This window comes from Myotis myotis, unplaced genomic scaffold (assembly GCF_014108235.1).
Source record: "Myotis myotis isolate mMyoMyo1 unplaced genomic scaffold, mMyoMyo1.p scaffold_m19_p_5, whole genome shotgun sequence".
Classification (NCBI taxonomy): domain Eukaryota; kingdom Metazoa; phylum Chordata; class Mammalia; order Chiroptera; family Vespertilionidae; genus Myotis; species Myotis myotis.
Genome location: NW_023416357.1, coordinates 25,499,344 through 25,526,631, shown reverse-complemented (window position 1 = coordinate 25,526,631; position 27,288 = coordinate 25,499,344). Strand labels below are relative to the sequence as shown.

The following is a 27,288-nucleotide window of genomic DNA, read 5'->3' as shown; positions in this document are numbered from 1 at the left end:
TGATAATAAAGGGCCAAGAGTTTCAGCCTAGATATCGTGTGGGAGGTCTCTGTGGGTCCAGAATCTGTTTTGTAGCTTTATAGGATGATCTGATTGTGGGGAATTAATTCACTTTTACCCAGAATGCCAATTTATGATTTCATTGCTGTTCAGAGAATGCTCCTGTCTGCTAAACAAAATGCCTTCTTTCTGGTGTTAGGTTACCTGGGAAACCTATTCAATTGGGTGTGTGTTGAAGATCAGATCAGAACAAAGAGGGTGATGAGCTCTTCTTGGTATTTTATTCAGGCTTCCACAGAGCCTGAGGAATATCACAATTGCACAAGGGGGACTTTGCTTTTGACAGGTTATGTTGGGTAAAAGTTTTGGGCTATGTTGCTTGGAGATTCCAGGAGATCAGGATCAACGTCTTGCACATAATCTCAAGTGAACCAATCAAAGATCTCCTATATGGAGTGTGGCCCAGAGAAGAGGATGAATGACTTTGGAGTAAGAGCAATTTTCCCTTCAATTGGAGGAAAACCTAGGCTTGGTTTTCTTTGACATCTTCTCTTTTGGATTCCCCTTTGCTTATTATTTAACACTTGTCCCCGTATGAGACTGTGTTCTTTGGTCATGTGACATAATCAGAATCTTCAGCAGACCTGGGGTTTGTGGCCCTCAGGACTTGCTCAGCAGGGACAGTTCAGGGCATAAGACTGCTCATTTGTAAGCACCGGAAAGATTCCCATTGACTATAAGCTATTACTTAATTACTAGTAAATGAATGCACATTTCCTTAAGAGTCTAAAAGGACTTCCAATCAGTTCCAATTAAATAAAGGGGTCCTATGAGTGGCTGGAGAATGTGTCAACTACTAAAAGCACAGCTGAAGTTTCTTTCTCATTTTGAATAGAGGACATTGTGTATGTGTGGTCAGTGACAGGGCCTTTGCCATCTAAACATGGTGGCCAGGCATCGCTTTAGCTTTGCTTGTAAGTCTGAGATGTTTATGCCCAACATAATTAAACAGCACACACTTGAGCACCTATAACGATTGGCCAGTATTTTCCCCCCAACAGATAATAAAGTGACTTAATGATGATGATTTTTTACAGATAAAAGGCAACTGTTAAAAACTTTAGAAGCCCTTGGATATCTCAGTGTTCTTACCTTGTTTTTTTTAGTAGAGTCAGCATGAAACAATTACAATCAATCCCCATTACTTGTTTATCACAAGTTTGCGATTTTGCCTGCGTGTTAATATTTATTTGTAATCCCAAAATCAATACTCGAGGTCATTTGTGGACATGAGCAGAGCCGGGTAACATTTGAGTCGCCCAATGTGCACCTTCCCAGCTGAGGTGGATCAAGCTGACACTCTGCCTTCTTGCAGCTCCCACACTGTAAAGAAGTGTCCCTTGCATGGTCTGTTTCTTGCCACAGTTTTTGCATTTTTGTTGATTTCACTGCTTAAAATGGCCCCCATACATCAGGCTGAAATACTGTCCAGTGTTCTAAGATCAGGGAGGCTATGGTGGGCCCCACAGAGAAAATAACGTGCTGGGAAGGTAAACTTTCTTCAAGTATGAGTTACAGTGCTGTTGGCTGGGAGTTGAATATAATGAATTAACAGTATATAGTGAATGAGGTATCTGTAACAGAAACACAAGAAAACAAGGTTATGTACTGATCGGTTGATAAAAATGTGACCCGCGATGCACAAGAACCTAGCCCTATATTTAATGGTTCAGTATTGGCTGATTCAGTATTTATGGTGATGTTATACACACAACTACCATGAGTATGGAGAACGGACTGTACCTTATCTTGGGAGAAGTCAATAACAACATTAATGCAATAACCTATGGAGATGAAATTGCAACCGCTGGTTTCAAGTCTGTCTCTTCCTTTGCCTTTTCCGTTTTCATATTTGAATGCTGACATTATGTATGCCTTGGCCTTGATATTTCCGTGAGCTGTATTTTGGTCCCACTCAATTTCAGCCCTCTTTGAAGTATCGACAACCGGTAATATTATTAGAGAACCAGAAAAACAGGTCCGTGCGAAGGATTAAAGAATTCCAGGATTAACATTCCAAAACAAACGTCCTTAAGTCAGAATGTGCCTGCTCTTCAGCAGCTGGTGCTCTTGGCAACAGCTTGGCTGCAGGTGCAGCCTGGGTGATGCTGTCCCCGGGGTTCTCCTGGGCTCCTGAAAAAGAACCTGTGATGAGGAGCAGCAGCGTAAGGACAGCACAGCAGGCGTGGGCAGTTTGTCGGGGATGCTTCCAGATAAAACAACTGCCACTTCCTCAGGGAGTATCCTGGGAAACCCAGAGGCTGGCCTGTGAGTCATTTCAGAGCCACTCTGCCTTCACAAGGGGCTGCTTCTGTCCCTTGAGTGGCATTTAGGCAGGAGATTGATCTTAAGAGGCCACGGGATCAGGCACAGCCCACTTCGCAGATACCAGCTGTGGGACCGGTGCTGACCTCTGACACGCTCACCCTGACAGATTTTCTACAGTAACAGTGGTACTATGATTGATATCAGTGAATTCAGAGGGTGACAAACTGAGCCCTCCACTGTGCTTTCCCATCTGTTGATGACACTGGCCTGGAGCCATTATTTTGTTTATATTCGTAATTCTAACTTTCTTAAAGGAATTTAAGAAATTTCACTTATGAACCAGGGCTATTTATTTTATTTGAGATGAAACTGTAATAGAAAAGGAAGAATAAATTAACTTTTCTGCTATAACTGATAGTTTTCAGAGTAAAGAATTTATGCCCTATTATAATTTTGGGGGGGGGGATAATTCCTCTTTTGGGGATATCATTTGAACTCTTAGATTTATATTTCTGAATATTATTATAAACAATTTTATGTGTTTCAATCAGTTGTAGTCATTATTATTTTTGATGTCCTAATATAGTTATTTAGTTAGTTAAAGCTCCATAATATTTGCTTTTGTGTCAATATTTTTATTGACTTCAGAGAGGAGGTGAGAGGGAGAGAGAGATATCGACATCAATGATGAGACTCATTGATCAGCTGCCTCCTGCATGCCCTCTACTGGGCACTGAGTCTACAACCCAGGCATGTGCCCTGACTGGCAATCAAACTGTGACCTCCTGGTTCATAGGTTGATGCTCAACCATTGAGCCACACTGGCTGGGCTGCTTACATGTCTGTGACATAAACCCATTAGTCCTTTATAGCTCCGCTAGAGGCCCGGTGCATGACATTCATGCACTTGTGTGTGTGTGGGTTGGGCAGTGATCTCTCAGCCCAGCCTGTGCCCTTTCACAGACCGGGAGCCCTCAGGGGATGTCCGACTGACAGCTTAGGCCCGCTCTCTGCAATATAATTTTGAAAAGAAAGAAACCATGACTTTATACTGATATTTCTTATTTAAATTTAGTTTTTTTCTGTCAGAAATAATGCCACAATGAATGGTTTTGTACATTTTTTTCCTGTATATTGTTTGTATAGCCAGAAATACGGTAGGTCTTTTAGGGCAAAGGATAAGCACAGTTTGGCTAGAAATGGTCGCATCTCCCTGTTCTAGACTTGGACTTCATTGCCTTCCCAGTCATGCATATGCCACCTGCTAACCAACAGGATATGCTGTTCTCTAGATGGAGGAATCATTTATCAGTGCATTCCTTTTGTTATGTGTGTGCTCCTGTTTTCAAAGGACATTTTAATTTCTTCTTCTCTGAACTATTTCTTCATAGTTTTGCCCATTTTTGCATTAGATTATTCTCTTTTATAAGAATTATTTGCTTATTAATAATTTGCCTTTGAAAGAAGTTGCAAATATTTTCCCCACTTTGTCCTTTGTGCTTTTGAGTTTTCTTGTAGTATACTCTGCATGCAAAAGCTTGATTTTATTTTTTTATGTAGTTGAATTAATGTAGCCTTTTAGTTTATAGCTTGTAGATTTTGAGGTACATTGAAGAAGTTTCTCCCAACTTCTGGATTATAAAGATTATGAGTTCATCTTTATGTGGCTCACTGACTTATGTGGCATCATTCATCTTGATAGAAAGTGTGACATGATTTATCTTTTTCCAGATGGCTTCCCAGTTGGCCGGATGCCATTAGTTCATAAGATGCCACTATTTCCTTTCTGCGGGGCCTTTTTTTTTCTTCACTCTTTTCTCTTCTTTTAGTCTCTTTGTGTGCCAGACCACTTTGTTTTAATTTGGGAGGTCTTACAATATGTTTTATTATTTGGTAGGTCTTTTATGGTATTATATACTTCATAATGAACTTTTCTAGCTCTTCAGAAAAACAAACAAACAAACATGTGCTATTACTATCGAAATTGCACCAAATTTATAACTAACCCTATGGAGAATTGATAGCCCTGTGATCCAAGGACAGATATATTTTTTTTTATTCATGTCTACTTATTTTTTCCTTTTTCTTTTAGAGATGTTTTCACTGTCTTATACAGGTGTGGCACCTGTCTCATGTATTTGCCAAGGTGTTGTGTTGTTGTGTTTTGTCATTTATTCAGTTATTTTTCTGTATGAATGAGGTATTTTTCCATTGTCATCTGTCTTTTTATATTTGTGTGATAAGTAAGGTTTATTGATTTTTCTTGGTTAAATTTGCATCCTTTTGAATAAATTCTCTTTTTTACAAAAGTCTGTAATTCACTTTTGAAGTTCCAGTAAGTTTTATCTGCATATAAAGATTATTTTCTGTCTTTTTTTCACCCAATTCTTATGCCTCTGATTGCTTTCTCTTTTTTTCATTGCATTGTCTAATATATCCATTACCATATTTAACAGTAGTGGTGACAGTTGGCATCTGTGTCATTTTTCTCACTTTAGTAGGAATGTCTCCAGTGTTTCCTCATTAAGTAAGATTCTGGCATTTGGACTCAGATTTTTATTTACATAATCACATTCAATGTTAAGTAAGCATCTATCAATTTCTTTTTACTGGGTGTTTTTATAAAGAAAAGTTGTTGGGTACTGTTAATTGCCTCTTGACATTTTTAGAAATGAATTCTATAGATCTTTTAATATAATCACTTATATTTAAGGATTTTGATTGCTCACTATACTCACCAGCATTATAAGGTGCCTGCATTTGTCTGCTTTTAAATAATTTTTGTCCTGAATTCCACCATGTCTGACACCAAAGTTGTAATACTAGATTAAATGTTATTGCTTTTGCTAATCCTTTTGTATATCCTTTCACATTCTTTTATTTTTAATCGTTCTGGGTTATTTTAAGAATTTCTTATCCTCCTATATAATATGCAAATTGGGTAATATGTAAATTGGCCCTAACAGCAGAACGACCAGGAAGGACCAGTCACTATGAAGCACACTGACCACCAGGGGGCAGACGCTCAATGCAAGAGCTGCCCCCTGGCGGTCAATGTGCTCCCACAGGGTGAGCTCCACTCAACCACAAGCTAGGTTGACAGCTGCGAGTGCAGCAGGGGTGGCAGGAGCCTCTCCCGCGTCCTTGGCAGCACTAAGGATGTCTGACTGATGGCTTAGGCCTGCTCCCTGTGGGGAGCTGGCCTAAGCCATCAGTTGGACATCCCCCGAGGGCTCCCAGGCTGTCAGAGGGATGTCTGACTGCCAGCTTAGGCCTGATCCCCTGGGGAGCAAGCCTAAGCGGGCAGGTAGGCATTTCCTAAGACAGTGGTTCTCAACCTTCTGGCCCTTTAAATACAGTTCCTCATGTTGTGACCCAACCATAAAATTATTTTTGTTGCTACTTCATAACTGTAATGTTGCTACTGTTATGAATCGTAATGTAAATATCTGATATGCAGGATGGTCTTAGGTGACCCCTGTAAAGGGTTGTTCGACCGCCAAAGGGGTCGCGACCCACAGGTTGAGAACCACTGCCCTAAGGGGTCCTGGACTGCGAGAGGGCACAGGCCAGGCTGAGGGGACTCCCTTCCCCCCATGTGCACGAATTTTCATGCACCGGGCCTTTAGTTATAGAATAAAATCATTGTTTTATAGCATGGAACTATGTTTTGAAATAGGTAGTTAGGCCATTTGGATTTATTGATAGGTTTAATATTCTTGGCCTCAGTTCTGCCATATGTAAGCACATGTGTGGACCCATGCACATATGTGTGCATAGCATGTATATACGGGTGTTCCTGTGTGGTCTCTTTGCTTTGCTTTTGTTTTCCCCTTCCTTCCTTTCTTCCTTCCTCCTCCCTCCCTTCCTTCCTTCCTTTCTTCCTTTTTTCCTTGAGGGGATATAGTTTTTCTTCTGGATTTGTGTGTTAGGGTTCATTGTCCACTGATGAGCTTTTAAATGCATAGGTTTAAGGAGACTGGAAGGAAATAGTATTTATGTGCCTGAGAAGTCAGGAATATCTGCCAATAAAACTCAGAGCTTCAGAGAATGCAAATATATTTCACTTACGGAAGGAAGACATTGAAATGAAAGTGCATACCCTCCATAAGCCATGATGGCATCAGCAACATGAATAATGTCTGAAATATTATTGCGATCAGGCTCAAAGAAATAAATATTCAGAGTGCTGTTATTTTTAAAATTTAAATATTAATAGTATATTGAAACACTTTATTCTGGCTGTTATTTTAAATGTGATTCATATTCTTTACACTATAAGAAAAAAAACTTACTCTTAAATACAACCATAAATTGTTGCATTGGGGGTAATTCATGAAGTGTGGGTGGCTCTGGGTGCAATAATCTATTGTTTTTTATTCTAATGTTCATATTGCCCAGCATGTCTGAATGATAAATATAATTTTTTTCTCTTTATGTTGAAAACTAATACAACTTATTCTTTTAGTTTAGTGAGATAAGTATTCTCTACGGGAATCTTTTATTTGCAGTATAAGTGATCCTGTAAAAGGATGATCTCAGAGTGTGGTACCCACATCAATAACATTAGCAAAACCTGGAAAACTGTTGGAAAAACAGATTCCCAGGCCTCATCCCAGAACAATTGAATCAGCAACCTTTTAGGTACATTCAGAGTAGAATAATAATTCAATTTAATATTTTGCCTTCCCATAGCTTTTATTTATTTTATAAGCTACCTTGAAACTATGATTATGTTTCTATATATGTGCTTTTGGCACATCTTAGAATTGGATGTGGCTTCCACGTTAATCAAACCATATTTTAAAAAAGACCTGGGAATTTAGTTGAATGATACCTTATGTGTGACTTTTTATGGGAAAATTAAATTTGGATTTAAAAAAAAATCCTCATTATTTTGGAGTGGGAATTTATTAGGTAAAACTGAGTTTATCTTTGTTGTGGCCTTTTTAAAGTAATGAATGTTGGTTATACTGTTTAAGCAACTTAAACAATGTTTTGGTGTTATATGTAAATTCACATTTGAAACATTGTTTGCTTGCTAATTTGAAAAGTTATTTATGTGAAGATCTTACATGTTGCCATCTATGATAGGGAAGCACTTTAAATGGAAATCATCATTCTTGAATATTTGCCATATTGTCAAAATCTCCCAGAGAAGAAAACGCAGTGAAGGGCGAGGTTACTTTCTGACTGTTAACAAGAAGCAGTATGGATAGTTGGTAAAGATACTTTTCCTTTTGGTTGGCTTATGGTGTCTGCATATTTTTATGGCAGTGTGTCTTCATTCACTGTTTCTCCTTTAAATAGAGCAAGTTGACAAGTAGATGGGATTGTCTAGAAAATGCTGCTGAGTATTCGATTATGTCTAATGTGTTTTAATTAACAACATAAGAACCCAAACACTGCATCTTAGTAAGTCTAACCTTATTATTTTCAAGTAGCAGTTCAATAGCACTTGGAAGAGAGTCATAAATCTCTCAGACTAATTAATGGAAATGTTTTAAAAATACTGGCAGATGAAAGTGATAAACATGTCAATCCCAAAATTGTATTTCTCAGCTACTGGTTGATAATACTGGGTCAATCGCCAAGTTTTAATTTCTTGATTAAGTGGCATTCCCAATATTGCTGTGTCATTCAAATTTACTGAAATTAATTGCTAATGTATCTGACACTTCAAATCTCTCATAGGAAATGTTTTTTATTATTAAAAATGCAGATCATCAAAGGTAGCTACAAAAAAATCAAATTACTTGACATTTTTATTAATGACAACTTAGAACTATACTAGTAACTGATGGCCATTCTTACCAAGAATACCTAAACATTCTGAAGTGCCTTTTAAATAAACAACTTGGCAAAATTATATTTGGTGTATTTTTAATACTTCCTTTGTTTCGTTTTAGTTTTTTGTGTTTTCTTTTTAGCATCAGGTGGGCCTTTGTTATTTAAATGATAATATTCTATTCAGTAGGCTTCTCTATGTGATCCCATGTGTAGGTCAGATTGGAAAATAAATATTAAAGACTTTTTTTGTCCCTGTGGCCCTGCTCACTGGCGAAGTGGATGCCAGCTGAAAGGCTGATGCAGTGGTCCGGGAAGCAAAGGGGGCAGATGGAGCCTGCTCTGCAGTGTGTAGTAAATCTGGGAGGGGAGGCCTGGCCTCCAGAGACCTGGGGGGGCGGGGGGCAAGCAGAGGACTTAGTGATGCCTAGATGGGGTTTGGCTGTCAATGAATCCGAGATTAAAAAAATTTTTGATTAAATATGCGTATATAATTGGCTTTAGCTACCAAGTACAGTACTTATATTTGTGCCTATTCTGTGCCATGTTTTGGTTTACCCTCATCATATGGACTTAATCTTGATGCTATCATCACACTCCTACTAATACTGTCCATCAATTCCATTTTTATATGAACGAGGATCTGTTCAGGGTCCATTGCATTGAAATGAAGATGTAGAAGATAGCGATCATTTCCTGGTGATATGGTGTGGTGAGCACCATTCCCTGTGCCTTTTGTCAACTGATGGTCATTGGCATCAATTCAATGACAACAGGAATCCCCATTTTGGGGTGTGGTGAAGAAGGAAATTTTATTCAGTGCAAAACAGCTCAACCTTGATACATTAAGTCTATGAAAACAGCACAGCTGTGAAGCAGCCCTGGGGCAAGGGCCCTCTTGGCTAGACAGCTCTGCTCTGCTTCTTACTAGACTGCTTTGTGCTGCACTGATCTGCTCCCCTCTGCTCTGGTCTAGTCCATTCTGTGCCATTCTGCTCTGGCCTGTGCTGGCCTGCTCGGTGCTGCTCAGGTGAGACATCTTCTGTGTTTTAGCCTAGCCAGGGAAACGCAGTCATCAGTCTTTGGTGGGAAGGGAAAGTGCACGCCCAGAGCCAGAGGGAAGTTGGTTAATATGCTAGTAGACAGAAGTCCCGGTCCCTGGTTGTTCTGTCTCATGCAAATGAAGATTCCAAATCCTTGCAGTTTGATTGGTCCAAAAGACATTGTCTTGATTGGTCAGAATGGAGCTGCTCTGATTGGTTGGTGAAGAAGCTGATGGGGATGTACTAGTAGCTGTGCAGCTCAGACTGGATGGGGAAAGCCTCAGTCCTGTTGGTTGAAATGGGATTCCAGGAACTCCTTTATAAGAGCTGGTTCAGATGGCAGAAACACACAAAGGCAGGCAGTACAGTGTAGAGGCAGGTAGTTCAGTGCAGGCTTTTCTGTGAAGTGCAGTTTGCATGAGAGCCCTGTATATAAATGGCTGCTAGTTTTATCTAATTAATTTACCCATTTATTTATTTTTAAAATTTGAGCCCAGTTAGTAACCACCAGGAGCCCTTCTTAGTACGTTCTTCTTTCTCAGGGTCCACACTTGCCCTTATGAGGGATTTACCAAGCTCCCCTCCCCCCACACACACATTTTACAACTAAAAGGACTGAGCTCCAAAGAGGTTAACATTCCCAGTGACCAGTGGTCTTTGTTGATGGGACCCAAATATAGACTTAGAGCTACATCTGAGTCCAGTCCCAGAGCTCTACCTGTCAACTTGAAGCTATACCGTCACACTCCATCCATCACGTGAATGGCCTATGCCCTATACAAAAAGAATGAGACACAGCCTGGAAAAGGAATCAGCTAAGTACATAAACATCTCTATTTTAACCTTCTAAATAAAGGAAAATTCCCTAAATTCTCTTCCCCAGAAATCCATGGAAATTCAAAGGAAGAAGGGGTCAAATTAGGTTGAAGAACTAAGATTGTTTCCTGAAGACAATGCTTTCAAAGGGAGGGCAGGATTACAGGAAGGAAGGGCAAATGGTGGAAGAATAGCAACAGCAAAGCCAAAGAAGAGCAATGGTGGTGAACCCAGGGGAGGGGTCCTGACTTCCCCATTTTGGCTGCTATTCTAACTATACTAAGAGAGAAGTCAGGTAAGAATGAACATAGATTAACCCAAATATTGTTGCTGAATGAGAATAAAGAAGAAGAGGAAGAAAAAAAATACTACAGTTCTGTAAATCATAATTCTATTAAAAAGAACAGGTGAACAAACTTCTCATTTTCCTTAAATACTCTAAAAATATCCCTGAGTGATTTGTGTATGCTGAGGATTATGATTGTTCTTCAGGAGAATAATAAAAAATATCAATTAGCTCTATATAAAATTATACTTATTTGTATGGCCCCAGTTTGATCAGAAATAGACCTAAACTTGAATATAAACAAATTAGTCAATAGCCTCTTGAAGAATGTACTGGGGAAGGATCAAATTTTGATGGGATAGAGTGATACCAGAATTAAATAAGGAGATAGGACATAAGAGACTTACAGGAAATGATGTATAAAAATCTGAATAAATGATTCCTTGTGAGGCTTTCTGTCTGAGGACAATGAGAATATAGAGCCTGGGTAGGCCAGGGCATACCTAGAGAAAAGATGCTCAGTAGAAGTGATGAAAAAACATTCTTACAGAATTTTTCCATATTTTATATTAATTTGACAAATCAAATATATTCATTTGTATGGCCTTTGCAAGTATGATTTTGTGCTTGATTTTAAAATTTTACATATGATGTTATTATTTTTCTGTTTTTGCTGTTCTAAAATATGCATCTTTTAGAAAACAATATTATGTCGTCAGTAACAAAAGATTGTTAATTGAAAATGAAAAGGCTAACAGAAAAGGAGGCAGAAAATTATTGCTCTGGATTTATAGCTTGTTGCTCAGCTAAAAATATTTTATTTATCTGGCATGTTTGGCAGTTAGCATACGAAACAAGGACCCAGTAGCTGTGAATTCAGGCTCTATTATAGGAACCCAATTACTTTGTGACTTAAGGCCATTTAAACTTCATGTCTTAAACAAATTCACTGGACTCCAAATGCTAAAACCACTGCTTAAATAAATAACACCTTCAAAAAATGTCTGGGTAGTTCATGTCCAGGAAAGGTTACCTACGTTTTACACAGCCTTGTAATAAGTACCAGAACTGAATCAGCCCATAGACTTAACTATCCCATATTATCTCCACAAAGTGAGCGGCCCTTTCATAACTAAACTTGCATTTTCTGGTTATTTTAACAAATGGTATTATTTCCCAATTACAAAAGTAACCTATGCGTTCTTGCAGAGAAGTTGGAACCCAACCAAAAGAGATTAAAAAAGACCAATTAGCCAACCATCCATTCATAACTACTATCAATTTTTGAACATAAGACCCTGCGTGTCTGCCTAATACTTGATACATATAGGGTGAGCCAAAAGTAGGTTACAGTTGTGAGTATGCGAAATACGGAATTTATTGTTGTATTATTATTTATTGTATTACTAGAGGCCTGGTGCACAGATTCGTGCCCAGAGGCCCCCCACTTCCCTCACCTGCTCCGTGCCCACTGCCCAGAGGCCCTCTTTGTGATGGAGTGACAGTTAATTTGCATATTACCCTTTTATTAGATAGGATTATATCATTCTATTATTTTCTATGTGAGCAACTGTAAACCCACTTTTGCCCCATCCTTTATGTGTGTGTATATACACACATACTTTTTATATATTTGCAAAAACAGAGTAGGAGCAATATATAAGATCACCAGGGTGAAAAGCCCTGGATGCCTAGCAACAGGTAAAACTGGGAAAACAAGTATTACAGTGTGGGTCCTCACACCCAGGGTGACCTTTGCTCTCCAGCATATTTCTGCTTATGCGGTTTAAACCCCCTGACCTTTCATATGGCTGGTCATGCGGTTTGAACCCTCTCCTGACCTTTCCTCCCCGGCATGTCTCTAGTCATGTGGTAGACCACCCTGTTCTCCCTGTAGGGGAACAATGTGGCCAGAGAATGCCTAATAGGTCTCCCATACAAGCCCTTGTACAACCACTCCCTTAAGCATTAAGCCCCACTAGAAGGAGGTTCTGGCCTGCATCAATTAATTGTAGGAGCAAAGCCTAGAGTCTGTTGACCACAGAGACAGAGTTTTGGTAAAACTGGAGATAACATCTAGGCCTCAGTTGTGTTTCAGGCCACAGCAAAACCAAAGGAAGAAACGCAATGGCTGACATCAGAACCAGCTGCAATGACTAATGACCCCCTACCTAGCATGGACCAATCAGTAGAAACCACAGCTCTCAAAGGACACACCTAGAAAACTGATGAATATTCTATTGAGACCCTCCCCTAAGGAATTCCCTAAAATCCTGCCTTTGGAAAACAGATAAAACCCCTTAAGACAAAGGACCCAGCACACACACTCTGTCTCTCTAGAGCCCTACCATGCCTTTCCTTCCCCCTTTCTTCCCTCAGGGTGTGTACTTTCTTCCCCTAAACTCCAAGGGACCTTCTTGTGCCTCTGTAACTTGTTTCCTGAGTCAAGGCAGCCCAGTTGGCTCACTTCTTCTACCTCTGTGACTTTCTAAATAAACTTTCTCTTATATTTGAGTTCTTGGCTCTGAATTCTTTTCTTAGCCAAATGCAACGACTGAGGTCTAAAATCTGGGGCTATTCATTGTTAACAGTTCTATTTATAATAGATGATAAGGTTAATGATATTCTTCTAACAATAATGGTTGCATATTGTTCTATCCTATGTCATAACTTAATATTTCCTTATTGTGGATCATCTGAATAGTTTCCAGTCTTTTATTGTTTTATTGATTTCTTCATAGAATAAAATCCTCTAAGTGCCATTTCTAGGAGGAAGAGGTTGTATGTATTTTAAGTTCTGGCTTTAGTTTAGGTTCATTTTTCCTGTTCTGATTTTTTACAATTCAAATTATTTCCTCATTATTGTATTATTACATGTTTTAAAGCCTTTTAATTTCAGTTTATTATTCCTGGGTCACTTAAGAAATATTTTTCCTAAATTTCTTTATAAATTTTCGTGGCATTGCATAACAGTTACTAATTAATTTGGAAATAATAACAGAATCATCATAATAATCTTTCCTGTATAAGAACACAGTGTTTCTCTTTATTTATTAAGGTCATTGTTTTTCTGACCCTTGGTAAGGCTTTGAGCTTTCTACACATAATTCCTTTATATATATTTATATTTTGTTTCTAAGCATATCTTGTTGAAATCTGCATGAGGAAATTTTAATCAGCTTTTTGTATCATTAATTATATGTATGACAGTTATTAATTTTGTGCATAGTTTAATTGGCTAACTTAACTCTATGGATTCTAATTTTGTTTACTTATTTTGATAGGTCATCTACAAACAAGGATACTTTTTTATCCACTTTTTCATAACTTTTCATCTAGTTGCTTTGTCTAGACCTCGGAAAACAATATAACAACACTATAGCTACTGGTTTTAAGTTCTTGGTGTTAAGACCTGGTAGTGCTGTGAAAGCCTTTAATGGGTGCTCCTCTAGAATATTCCTGAAAGTGATTTGAGATAGTAGTTGTTGATTGTAATTTTATGTAGATATTTTTTAGTGTGTATTTTCTTTCTTATGGCTCACTTTTTACTTCTGCATGCTTCTCAGCTTCCATTTACATTTGTTTTGCTATATTTTATCATTTTATCTATTGTTTTATAAACTGCATATTCTTTTTTTTATATAATGTTCCTTCTTATATGTATCAAAACTCATACTGAGCAATGAGTTCTGGGTTGCAAAAGAGGCTTTATTTTTAGCACCTGTATGTAAACTGCATATTCTTATGAATTATCCTGAAAGCACAAAGTCAGTGTGGTTTTATATGGGGTTTTTTTCAACAATTGGCTTCTCCATTCTTATTGTCACATTTCTTTCTCTTTGTACAGTATTCTAGATAATTTTCACAAGTTACACAATTATTTTTTATGTTTTTATATCTTTTGTAGCTTTGTTATTGATTTCTAGTTTATTTGTTTTATGGTCAGAGAACCTACTTTATATGATTTCAGTTTACATAATTTTAATGTATTTTTATTGATTTCAGAGAGGCAGGGAGAGGGAGAGAGAGATGAAACATCAATGATGAGAGAGAATCATGGATCAGCTGCCTCCTGCATGTCCCACACTGGGCATCAAGCCCACAACCTAGGCATGTGCCCTGACCAGGAATAGAACCATGACCTCCTGGTTCATAGGTTGATGCTCAACCACTGAGCCATGCCGGCTGGGCAATTTACTTAAATTTTTGAGGTTTGTTTTATGGCCCAGAATAGAGGAGAAGAAGCAGGTGGTGATGTAGGTAGGAAACAGGGCCAGTGCCAGGGAAGGGTAGAGAGTGTCAGAATACTGGGAGGGTCAACAGGGTCAGAGGCTTCCCAGAGATCCAGGAAGAACAGGATCAAAACGTAGTCCTGTGTTGTTTGCTACAAGCCAAGCTGGCTTCTTCTAGGCATCCCCCCCCCACCCCTTTTTTTTTGGTGCTATCAGAATGTTCTCAGCTAGTCTGCTCATGGATTTGGTTACTCGGTGACCTCTAGTTGGTACAAACTCCATAGGACCTTCCAAACTCCCAGCAGTGGTTCTCAGCACTGGCTCTCTCTGTGTCGTGCCTGGTGAGGAATAGACATCAAATGGACTATCTCCAGAAATCTCTTCATTTCCAAAATATTGGGAATTTCCTTTCCTCACATTGCTTCCCTACATAGAAACCAATATCTTGTCTTCTAATATATAGATAACGAGTCTAAGGAGAACATGTTTTTAAAGTTTGCTGTCTTTATATTTTTGTAAGCCAGTGTTAGTATCAGAGTGGACTAGACAGAACATGGAGCAACATGAAAAGAAATATCACGTAATTTATTTAATATTACTATACATTAATATTACTATACAGGAAATTGAAAAGTGCTTCTTAAAAACCATAAAAGTTTAGTTCTGCCAATAATTTCTCCAGATTTGATTTATCTGTGAAAGCTTGTTCTGCATTTAACATCACTTCTCCCGTTCTTACCCCCACTTCCTTCTTTGTTTCCTTGGGTAGGATAATGGCTTATTAAAACAATAGGATCTTTTCACCTTAAAAACTGTGTTCCTCCAGAAAAGGCTCCATGAAAAAAGACAGCCCCAGGCAAGAGTCATTAGATACTGAATTATTTTCAAATGAATAGCAAAGCAATTTTGATATCCTTAACCCCAGCCTAATTTCTCACATACCCTCACTCTACGTATCAGAGTATTATTTGCGTCATTCTGGAGCTGTTATCTTTCAAGAAATAAATATATGCAACTGTGCATTTGTTTATGTCCTACTTGCTGAGTTTTTGAGGTTGAGTTGTGGGTAATCTAGACATCACCTGGGGTTCTCTGTCCCGTGTGCTGTCAGTTACCCCTGCAGGTGCCAGAGAACCCTGCTCCTGACTGCATATCTATCTTGCTCCCACCCAGCGCGCCAACCTTGTGCCAGAGACAACATTGGCCGTTTCTAAAGGCACTGTTTCTTTGGAGAGCTTTTAAAGATTTAATCTTATCTTCAGTTTACTTGAATTTCTGTGTTTTCAGGTAAAAAGCCTTTGTCTAAAACATTGTTTGAGGCCTCATTAGAGCTAAGGGCACAATCTGCAGAGCTGAAACCAGTTTCTGTGTGAAAGTAATTGACCCGTATGGGGACTGAGCCCATCGTCTTCAATGTAAATGATCCATTCTTAACATCCATTTAAATGATGCACCAAAATATTTAGTTGTATCAGTTATATGCTTGCACTTTGCCAAGCAGTGATTATTTTTTTGTGAATGTACCCACATGTTAATTTAAGGGTATTTAGTTTGCTTTATTTAATTTTTTACCCTACATGACACCTGGGAGATTAAAAATAACAAAGAATTTCTTGACTGACTGAATGAATGAATATAAAACAATAGCTGAGCCCTAACCATTTGGCTCAGTGGATAGAGTGTGAGCCTGCGGACTGAAGGGTCCCAGGTTCGATTCTGGTCAAGGGCATGTACCTTAGTTGTGGGCACATCCCCAATAGAGGGTGTGCAGGAGGCAGCTGATCGATGTTTCTCTCTCATCAATGTTTCTCTCTATCCCTTTCCCTTCCTCTCTGTAAAAAATCAATAAAATATAAAAAAACAATAGCTGATATAAGTGATGGTGGTGTGGTATTTCTGTAACTTTCTGTGGCAGTTTTATCAATATCACAAGCCCAGGATCTGCTCATTTCTCCTGGTGTAGTCATAACCCACTCAGTAATAACCTGTAAGCATTTCTATAACCTCTCATGTCCAGGTGAGTAGGGTTGTCCTGATGATGGGTTCACTCTCTGAGCAGTTGGGCTCACTATAGGCCTAATTGACTGACAATAAAATGATTAACAACTATCTTGTTTCTACCAAAGGAGAGAACACCAACCAAACATAAAAACTAACATTAGTGAGGCCATCAACCAGCATAAACAATTTGAGTGGCATTAAGGAAATATGCATCCATGTAAAAATAATGCTACTCTTTCTATTAGTTTCTTACACATGTTCTTATATGTGTATATGTTTATACCTATAAATATGTATGTGTAATATTAATAAACACAGAATGTGTTTGAACATACCGGGCACTCCAATATTTGTTGAATGAATGGTGTGTCTTTGATGCTCAATAAATATTTATTGAACTGTTCGAGAGAAAATAAAGACAGGTGATAAGGTGCAATTGTTTCGTCATCTAATGTTTTGTAGAAAGGCTAATCTTTGCAAGCAAACAAAGTTACCTCTATTTGTACAGGATTATTAGACATAATATACTCTGATAGTGTTCCTTTTTTAGAGGTAAAGTTCCTGGCCTGAAATAAATTTTATTCCAAAAGTATGTTTATTTTTCACTGATGACACCGTAGAGTAAACCAAAGGGATAATATATTTTGATTATGTATTGTGTGGGGGAAGAGGTTTTCAGTAAAACACGCAGCTTTCTATATGTCCACAGCTCCCATCTACTTCAAGATTGTTTTTAATTTTAACTTTATATTTAAGGCTGTCATTCAAATTAGAAAAATGCTACCTTATTTTATAACTAATAGGATCTTATAATTAAGTCAGCATTTTTCTTTTATTTTGTAAATTCATATTTTTTCAAACATACTATATAATTATAAGGATTTGGATGATTAAAACCCAAAGTTCTTGGGAAGAACTCCATAAAAATGTGCATAACCTTTGTCAAAACTGTGAAATTGTTTCATTGTACTGACTGAGCTGAAGGAGTGAGGATAGGAAGGAGTTTGAGTGAATGAAGAGCTGTAGCATCCCGCTCGGGGGACTCCATCCTGCCCCTGTCCCTGAACTTCATGGAAACTAACTGCTTTCAGATGATGGTTCCAAGCCTTCTCTCCTCTCCCTCCCCACCCTCACTCTCAGCTGGTAACCTTGTACCTTCTATTTTACTGGAAGTTTTAAGCAACCTGAAAAGCTCCCCCCACCATATCCACCTCCACACACTTCTGTGCTGAGCCTTCCTGCCCATCATGGCCTTTGACCTGCTGGTGGGTCTCCTATGTGGGCTGACTCTTCCTCTTGGATAGTTTTGGGGTATTTTCAACTACCCAGGGGTGTGCTTTCCCTCTCCTGCATCCTAGAAATCCCCCTCCTTCAGCCACTGACATGCTGTTTCTTCCATCTTACAAACAACACCCTTGATCCCATTTCCCATGGACTACCATCCCCTTCCTCTGTCTCCATTTATAACAAACTCCTTGAAAGAGTTGTCTGTTCTCTCTGATCACAATTTTCCCTGGACCAAGGTCACACCAGTCCCAGTGGATGAGGTCAGTAATGCAGAAGGAGCAATAAGAGGAGGACAGAGGTCACAGAGTTAGCCCATTTATGGTAACTGCTCTTGTTAAGGTCATTTCCTCAAGGTCATTGGTTAATTTCCATAGTGTTAAACCTAGTGGTCAGTTTTCAACCTACCTTTTACCAGGTCTACACAGTGCATCCCTTTTTCTCTCTCTGAAACTTGGATAGATGTGGCTATACACACACATTTAAAATGCTTATAAGTCTAGATAGAATGCACAATCATAATTCTAAAAATAAACTATTAATGGAAGAAAATACTCAAAACTTCTAAAAGGCAAAAGATTAATGTTCTTGAAATATAGAGAGCTTTTTCGGGTTAATAAAAAAAAAGATTGAAATCACAAAAGAGGAATTGACAAAGGCATGAATATAAAAATCACAGATAAAATATATACATAAAAATTTAAGTTCAGTCTCACCAATAATAAATTCAAACCAACATGCCAATGATTTGTCATTTTCAAAACAGAAAGAATAATACGAAACAAAGCAGGCATGCTTATATCCTGCCAGGGGAGTGTGGGCTGTTACACATCTATGGAAGAGATTTTTGCAGATTTTTCCTTAATTCTTAAAATGTGCATATTCTTTAACACATCAGTTCCACATCTGGTAAATTACCCTAAGAACATAATTACACAAATATGTAAAAGATGTAACACTCTTCATGGGAACCTAGAGAAATGCTAGGTTATAAAAGATCTATTGGTACATTCATAAAAATTTAATATGAACATTTATTAATGCCCTACTTGCGATGTCACTGTGAAATAGTATGTATAGTTCAGCCCCAACTTTGTTCTTTATTTTACTTTAGAAAAAATAGTGAGGATAAATATCCACCCTCCATGCCAGACCCTCATTGCCCCATTGTCTGTGTCCATGGGCCAATGCATATATGCATACAAGGTCCTTATTTGATTACCTCCCATCCACCCATCCTCCCCCACCTTCCTTCCGAGATCCCATATTCTGTTCCATGCTTCCATGTCTCTGGATCAACTCCATTCATCAGTTTATTTTGTTACTTAGGTTCCACATATGAGTGAGATCATGTGATACTTGTCTTTTTCTGACTGACTAATTTCACTTAGCATGATACTCTTCAGGTCCCTCCATGCTATCTCAAAGGGTAAGAGAGTATTCTTTTTTACTGCTGCATAGTATTCCATGGTATAAATGTACAACAGCTTTTTTATCCACTTATGTGCTGATGGGCACTTGGGCTGTTTCCAGATCTTGGATATTGTAAATTGTGCTGCTATGAACGTAGGGGTGCATACATTCTTTCTGATTGGTGTTTCAGGTTTCTTAGGATATATTCCTAGAAGTGGGATCACTGGGTCAAATGGCAGTTCCATATTTAATTTTTTTAGGAAACTCCATACTGTTTTCCATAATGGCCGCACCAGTCTGCATCCCCACTAGCAGTGTACATAGCTGGAGTTTTACTAGTAGATTGCTCTTCTGTTATTTTTGGTTTCTGTGATTTTTTTTATTGAATTTTAAAGACAGGTTTAACATTTCATTTAATGCAGAAGTGAAAACTTTAGGGACTGGAGTGGAAAATTTTTATCATTTGTAGTGGGAAGGTATTTTACTTTTGAAAGAAGGGTATTTGATATGTGATTGGAGGTTCATTATTGCTGTTGAGTAAGTAGGTGTTTTCATAGACTAAAATATACATAATTGATGTTAGCTTTCCCCTCCTTATAACTGGTAGGAGTTGTATAATATGAATAGTTTCTAAAAGAGCTGTCATTCAGTTAATGCTATTGTTTATATCTTTCAGAAGTTCTTTTATCATACATTAAGTGGAATTAGTTTCAAATGGGAATATTTAACGGTTTACAGTTCACTTCAAGCTGACTCCAGTCTGTTCCCATTCACATCCACCTGCAGGGTGAACAGGAAACAGTGCACACACAGGGCTCTGCCTGTTGCTCAGAGGTAAATGGGCTTGACTAGGTGAATTTAGCTTAGATGACAGGAACAATGAGGTATATATAGGGTGCCCCCCAAAATGCGTACACACTTTGAATGATTATAAAGTCAGTGTTTATTAACATACAGTTCATCTTCAAAATTTAAAAGAATCTACAGAAATGAATACTTTTTTTGTTATCAGTGTCTGTTTTCAAACTGATGACCATTCTGGTCCAGGCACTGCTGACAACACGGAGCAATAGAATCACAAACATCAAGAATCATTTCATTTGGTATTTGTGCGCCCTCAGGTTGTGACTCTTACAGTTTTGTACCGTAAACTTTATCTTTTATGTATCCCCATAAAAAAAGTTTAGTGGCATTTTGGGATGCATTTTCTTTGTTCAAAGCTTAGTCTCACTTCACCATTATTTCAAATCAGTTGAACCTGAAAAGGAGTGAACATTAAGTGAGCTATCAGCTGTTATAAGTGTATACATTTTGGGGGGACATCCTATATACACACAAAAAAAATTCTCCTCTGCTGACTTTGTTGACTCCATTTAAAACAAAATCGAGGAAAAAAATGGAAAGAACAGAAATGTACCTTATAGGGAATTATCACATGCCCTTGAAAGGTTTCATACAACAAAATCAGTATGCATATTTACTTATCTACACTTTATAAATATAAAAGGCATCACCTTGAGGATGGAGTTGCATGGAAATGGCTGTCTGAAATCTGTGTGGTCCTGAACAGCTGTGTTGCCTCAGCAGCAGTTTCGAGAAGGCACATTATTAATAATGCTATAAATCCCAGTCACCCTACATCAGACATCTGTTGAATAATAGGGCCATTAAATATAATAAATATGATACAAGTAAGAAATGGAGACTTTTCAGGTGAAATAAACATAATTGAGGACATGACCTGGAGGGAAAGGTGATGCTATTGCATTAAGAAATGCCCTCTACAATCGAAAGGGTAGTACAATAATTACAAAATGAGATTATGTTAAGCAGGAGCACAAGAAGTACACAATTTATATAAAGGGAAACACCTTAAGATGGGTCAACAAAGGGCAGCTAAGGGATTTACTTGGTTTATCAACAAATTATAATTTTATCTCATTCATAACTATGGCCGTACAATATTCAAGGTGTAGTCTCACATATCCATGCTTGGCTGTGAAAATAATTCAGTTTGAAATGGTATTTTGTATCACCTTACTTATTTTCTTCCCTTTATCTTTGTGTTTGTAAGAGGACCTAGAAAACAGTAAAAGCAATAGTTACATAAAACTGATTTCTGGTGAATCTCACAAGGAAAAAACTTTGCTCAATATTACTTTTACTTTGTGCTACTATTTTTTGTTTTTCATTATGTACATTACATACAGAAGAATATTTCAATAATTTTGCTATATAGTTTAAAAAGACCATTGATATCTCGATCTAAAATAAATATTAAATCACTAATTTATTAGTATATATAAAAGAAGTTGTAGCTACTAACAGCATTGTTGACATATTTTTTATTAAAATTAACTTTCTATGTTAGTAATTTTTGTCTTCCTTTAATTATTAGTAATTCCCATTTGGGACCATTTAGAGTATGCTTTTTTATAAGCACAAAAATAACTGAACAATTAATTTTGTTTTCTTCACCCTGTCTCCATGTTCCTCATTGCAGTTATTTATTAAATTTTAAAAAGGACTAATGAGCTGCTGAGGATATGCCCCACTGAGTAAGAAATAGGCTCTGCCTTGAAGGAGCACGGGTGTCATGGGAGAGACGAGATGACACGTTGCATAGTGTGGCATGTACTGTGCAGGAAAAGGTGTAGAAATGTGAATGTCCCCAGTACCAGGAGCTGTCTGCACCTCAGCAGGATGGATCCAGTCCTCACATTGGACCGGGTTTGAGAGTGAATAAGAAATCTTTGACCAGGGTTGAGGGCGTAGGGGGCATAGGGAGGGATGGTTCCAAGCCTGGAGGCGAGAAAAACACGGAGCAGTTATGTTATGTGAATTTTACCAGACATTTTTGAAAGAAATATTTCCAATCTTACTAAAACTTTTTCAGAAAATTGAGGAAGATGGAATATCACCCAACTTTTTTGAGACTGGCATGACTGACACCATAACCTGACAATATACTAAAACCATCGAGAGAGACCAGTACCTCTTGGGGTATGTAAATACACACATAAGGACATAGATGCAGAAATCCCAAAGGAAAGAGAAAGGATGAAATGCCAGAGGAACTTACCCGCTCTTAGTGGCCCTTTGAGTGTGATGGCCCATGTCACGTGTGTAGACAACCCTGGGCTCGGTTTCAGTGGGAGTGCATCTCCTGTAGGGAGGGCTTCTTGTCACAGGATCCAGTTTCTCCACCAGGCACAAGGCAGTTTCTCCTAGTTCTCTCAGATGATCTCATTCTTCAGAGGCCCTTTGTCTACCTGTGAAGGAACTTATTCAAGGTCAATTGGACAGCTTTCAGACCAATTCCTCTAATGTCAAGTCCTGCAAATTCAACAGTGAGAAGGTTAGTGCTGTGTCTTAGTCCCCTATCTTATCCGGATGGGGGTCAAAGCACATTTCCTATTTGCTGAAGGGCTGGGCTTCTTAGGAGAGTCACAGAGGCAGTAGGTCTCTCCTTAGCTCATTATCTACAAATAGGATCTACTATTACTGAAAAAGAAGACACTGGTTATGAAGGGAAGTCCTGGAGGCCAGCACTGGGGACACTGAGAGAACAGGATGGTTTCCCCAGTTGTTTCTTCCAGACCCTGGCAAGACAGGGCTCCATATCTTTCCAGAACACGGAGTATTCTGCTAGTGTTAGTGGATCCCATCCTACCAAGGGCTGTATGTACCACACTGTGTAACTCCTCCTTCCTGAATGGTTAGGCTTTGCCTTTGCTTCTGTTTTGTACATATTTCTTTTGTTTTCTCTCTGGTAAAATCCTTATTTTTCTGTATGTATTTTGTGTATATATGTGGAATCATGCCTTAATTATTGAAGGCCACTTTCAGTCCCTTGATATGTATTTCCAACTTCTCAAGTTATAGTATATTCACTATATTACCTAAAACATATGATATATTATAACCTATTAATAGAACTCAAAAGTTACATCAATTTTGGGGAAGTATGTGATTTGTTTCCGATTGCCTGTTGAGAACCATTACTGATCCTTGTGCCTGACCTTGAGACCATGCTCTGGGCCCTGTGTTATGCCCTGTGCCTCTCCAATGCTCAGTATTCCCCTTTTCACTGATGCTGTGCCGATTGCACTCCAGGGATCAAGGTTAATATGCAGGAGTTTAATGGGTGGCTCCTGAAATGGACCCTGTGGGAGAAAGAAAGGAGACCACTGGGCTGAGGGAGAGGGTCACTTGTACTGAGGTTCCAGCAAGGACTCAGTTCACCCTGCACAGGGCTTGGAAGCTAGACTCACCCTTCCAAGCTGGGGTGAGAGGACTGGGTCTCATACCCCAGTGGCCACCAGTCATTGATTGGGTCAGCGGCACCAGGAAGAAACAACCCTGGGCAGGTGGTTCTGTTCACGTGAGGCCATTTCAGGAGGGGCAGTGAATCCCAGGTCCTGAAAGGGGGGTGGGGAGAGGGGGTTGCAGGCAGCAATCAGCACAGTTGGGAATCTGCTCTGTACTCATAATAAATCACAGTTGTTTCTGTGATTCTGCCCATTTGCCCAAACCATATGCCAGATAAATCTGTATCCTTGTATCTTTCTTTTAGTGGCTGCCTTAGATCAAGCCTCTGCTTTCTCAAAATGAATACTGCACAGACTCTCGGCTGCCTTCCCCTCAGGTCTCTGCAGCCCAGTCTGACCAGGGCAGGGTGATCTTCCTGAAGTCCAGGTGTGATTAAATCATCCTTTTGCTTGGAGCCCGTCTATAGCTTCCGGTACCCCTCATACATGCCTGTGAGTTGGCTCTTCTTGTAATTGTTCCTGCTCTTCAAAACTGAGACAGGAGACTCTCACATGAGCTCAAATTCCCCACGGCAACCCATCTTAGTGAGCAAGGCCTGGAGCCTATGCCCAAGGACTCCTCCAGGCCCCGCAGATGGCGCAGGCCCCTGAGGCAAAGGAGGGCAGCGATGTTGACACGCTTAAACAATTACCTCAGCACTGAGAACCTCTGAGGCTCCATTTTCAAGTCACAATGAGCACTTGAGAGGCACTCTCATAGGCTTCCTGTGAAGTGTAAATTATCTGGAGAGCTACCGAGGTGTCAAGTGACAGAACTCAGCAGAGAGTGTTAAGACCAAGAAAAAGAAAGCAACAGAGTTCATTTTGATTAGTTGTACTAGTAGCTTTGACTAAACCTTAGGCAGCAAGAAAAGGTGATGGATGAAAATGTTGACTCCATCCTTGTCCACCGTGCTTCTCTGGACCCAAGGCCATACTGTTGCTGCACAGGCCTGGATGGAAGACCCACTCTGCGGACAAGATCAAGGCTACTGTGTGGGCTGCCCCACCTGAGACCCCCACACTCCTGTAGGGGAAATGTCCAGCTGTTTCTTCTCTACCTTCACTTCTTTTTTTTACTTTTTCTTGCTCAAACCTTCTCTTCCCCACCCTTAAAATAAAACAAAATGCAGGTAACTCATATTTTATTTCTGGTGGCCATTTTTAGTTTGGTCTGGTCTATGGCATATACACACATATGTTAGTTCCAATTGCCCTTGGCAGCATACCTGCCTGTTAACTGAATACGCTCTGAATAAAAGGAATCACATTTGCTATGTGGGGACTTTACCACTCTTTCATGATGTGCCAGGAAGCTCATATATCTCTGTGTCAGGCGGCTCAGATTCACTTGTTTGGAAGATCTAGCATGCTCTTGTGAACTCTGAAGATGGGTGAATTAATTACTTTTGGAAATTAATACTCTAACAGCTCTTAATACTTGAAATTCTATTTTATTCCCAGGAATTTAACTAAATACATTGACAAAGGAGGATAGTTGCTTTTAAATGAAATGGCCTAAACTGAATATATGTATGATTTTTTTTTTAGGATAATGTACTTCATCTATTGGTAATAAAAAGATTCTTCTTAAATACTATTCTATTTCCAGTGCAGTTAGACCCATTTTAAGTAAACCCGGAGTCATCATTCTGTACCTTTTCAATTTCTCTGGAGCTTTGCATGAGTGTGCTAAAACTGAAGATTTTGACATCCTTACCTAAAAATAGATCATGAAATAGTTATTATTTCTTCAATTTAAGTATAGAATTAGAAGCAGTTGCAATGAATTATTTAGCCAGTCAGTGGGAAGTTTTCACTCATTTCAGAAAAAGGACTAATCACACAAAAGATGACTGAACTGATGAAATTTTTTTTCTCACTTCTACCAAAATGTGTGTTTCTTCTCTGTAGGGTAACCTGTGGTAGATACTAGGAGTCCTGTGGAAAAAATAAAGGAGTGTAGTTATTGTTGACCAAAGATAAAAGGATAAAATAGGGATGAGATGTTTAAAATTTAGAAATGAAATATTATAACTATCAGGGGTTTTCTCATTAAATTTATTATTGAGTACAAAAAATGCAAAAGAACATGCTTTTAAAAGAGAAGAAATAAAATCATTAAGATATAGATGATGACAACTTAAAAGTTACTTTTTCAGTGCACTTATATGTTAATTCACTGAAAAATAAATAGATGGGATAGATGATAAATGATAGAAATATAGATAGATGAGATAGGTAGTTAGGTAGTTAGGTGAGATAGATATGTAGATAGATAGGTAGATAGATAGATATGTAGATGAGTCTCGATCAATGGATTCTTGTTACAACTCTGCAGACAACACACAAATATAGTTGCTGCCCAGGTCATCAACACACATCAGAGGACCAAGGATCCCCATAGAGTCTCACCATTTCTGCTTTACAGGTTTTATTTCCACGTTGGTACTTGAGTGGTATAACTTGACTTTATGAGATTGTCAGTTTAAAATGATGAGTAATATATGCATACTCCTGATGATTCATTTATATTTCCTTGGTTTCAAAACTCCTATCAGAGGTGATGGGGGAGGATAGAAGGGTACCTTATTTTCCCTTGATGCCTTCTCTACGGCCTTTCATTTCCTTCTTTCACTGTTAACAATACACAACTAGTAGGAAATTGCCAAGCAGACTAAGTACCAATCTATACTGATAAATCTAAAAATCTAAATGAAATAGATGGATTTTTAATTAGATATATGTTGTCTAAGCAGAATCAAGGCAACTGAAAGAGTAAAATAACCATTTGAGAAATTTAGAAAGAACTTATTTTTTAAAGGGCTCTAGTATCAGAAGAGTTTATTCTAGGACTGGATGGTTTCTGTAATGTTGCACATATTGCAAGTAGGGAAAGAAAAGTTTTCCAATTCATTTTTATGAATCTGGCATCAGCCTACTATCCTAACCTCATAAATACAATAGAAAATAATATTTCTGACAAATCTCATGGCAGTAGAGGCAAAATATTGTGAAAAATACTGGCAAATTTAGTCCAATAGTATACAAAATCTATAGTATTAATAGCAGCTAACATTTGCATAGTTCAAGTGCCGGCTTCAGTTTCTTACGGATGTGATATTAGAGGGATTTCCACTAAGATGAACACCAAAGAAGGGTGTATGCTGTCAATTCTGTTGTATTTAACCAAACTTTAGTTGAATGAGAGAAAATTGAAGTATACATATAGGAAAGGATAAGGAAAAGTTATCATTAACTGTAGCTATTATCCATTGACCTTGAAATATAATAGCTGGGTGATTATGGCCAGGTTATTCAACCCCTCCAATCTTAATATCTCAGGTGAGACTATTAATACCATATACTTCACAACTTTGCTATTAAAATAAAGTAGATAATGCATGTAAGGTACCTCTTTTACAGTAGTCAGCAAATAGTGAGCAGCCAGCAAATGTTACTCATTTTTATTATTACTTCCTGAGAAACCAAAGAGACACAATTGAACATCTTAAGCATTAATGAAGAGATTCCATATGTCAGTGTGTTATAAGTTCATATATGAGGCTTAAGTGCTTTGCAGTATACAAGTTTGTTTTTTAATATATTTTTATTGATTTCACAGAGGAAGGGAGAGGGAGAGAGATAGAAACATCAATGATGAGAGAAAATCATTGATTGTCTGCCTCTTGCACACCCCTCACTGGAGATTGAGCCTGCAACCTGGGCATGTGCCCTTGACCAGAATCGAACCTGGGACCCTTCGGTCCACAGCTGATGCTCTATTC

General features: G+C 38.4%; 1 protein-coding gene and 1 non-coding gene across 10 annotated transcripts in view; one reads left to right on the top strand and one right to left on the bottom strand.

The window, feature by feature from the left end:
- ADCY2 (adenylate cyclase 2) overlaps positions 1 to 27,288 on the top strand; it is a 283,437-nt gene that overhangs the window by 33,558 nt on the left and 222,591 nt on the right. The gene's annotated exons all lie outside the window — the stretch shown is intronic.
- Positions 13,904 to 13,997, bottom strand: LOC118657224. The gene has a single exon (XR_004967939.1). It is a non-coding gene; the product is annotated as a small nucleolar RNA SNORA40 (small nucleolar RNA).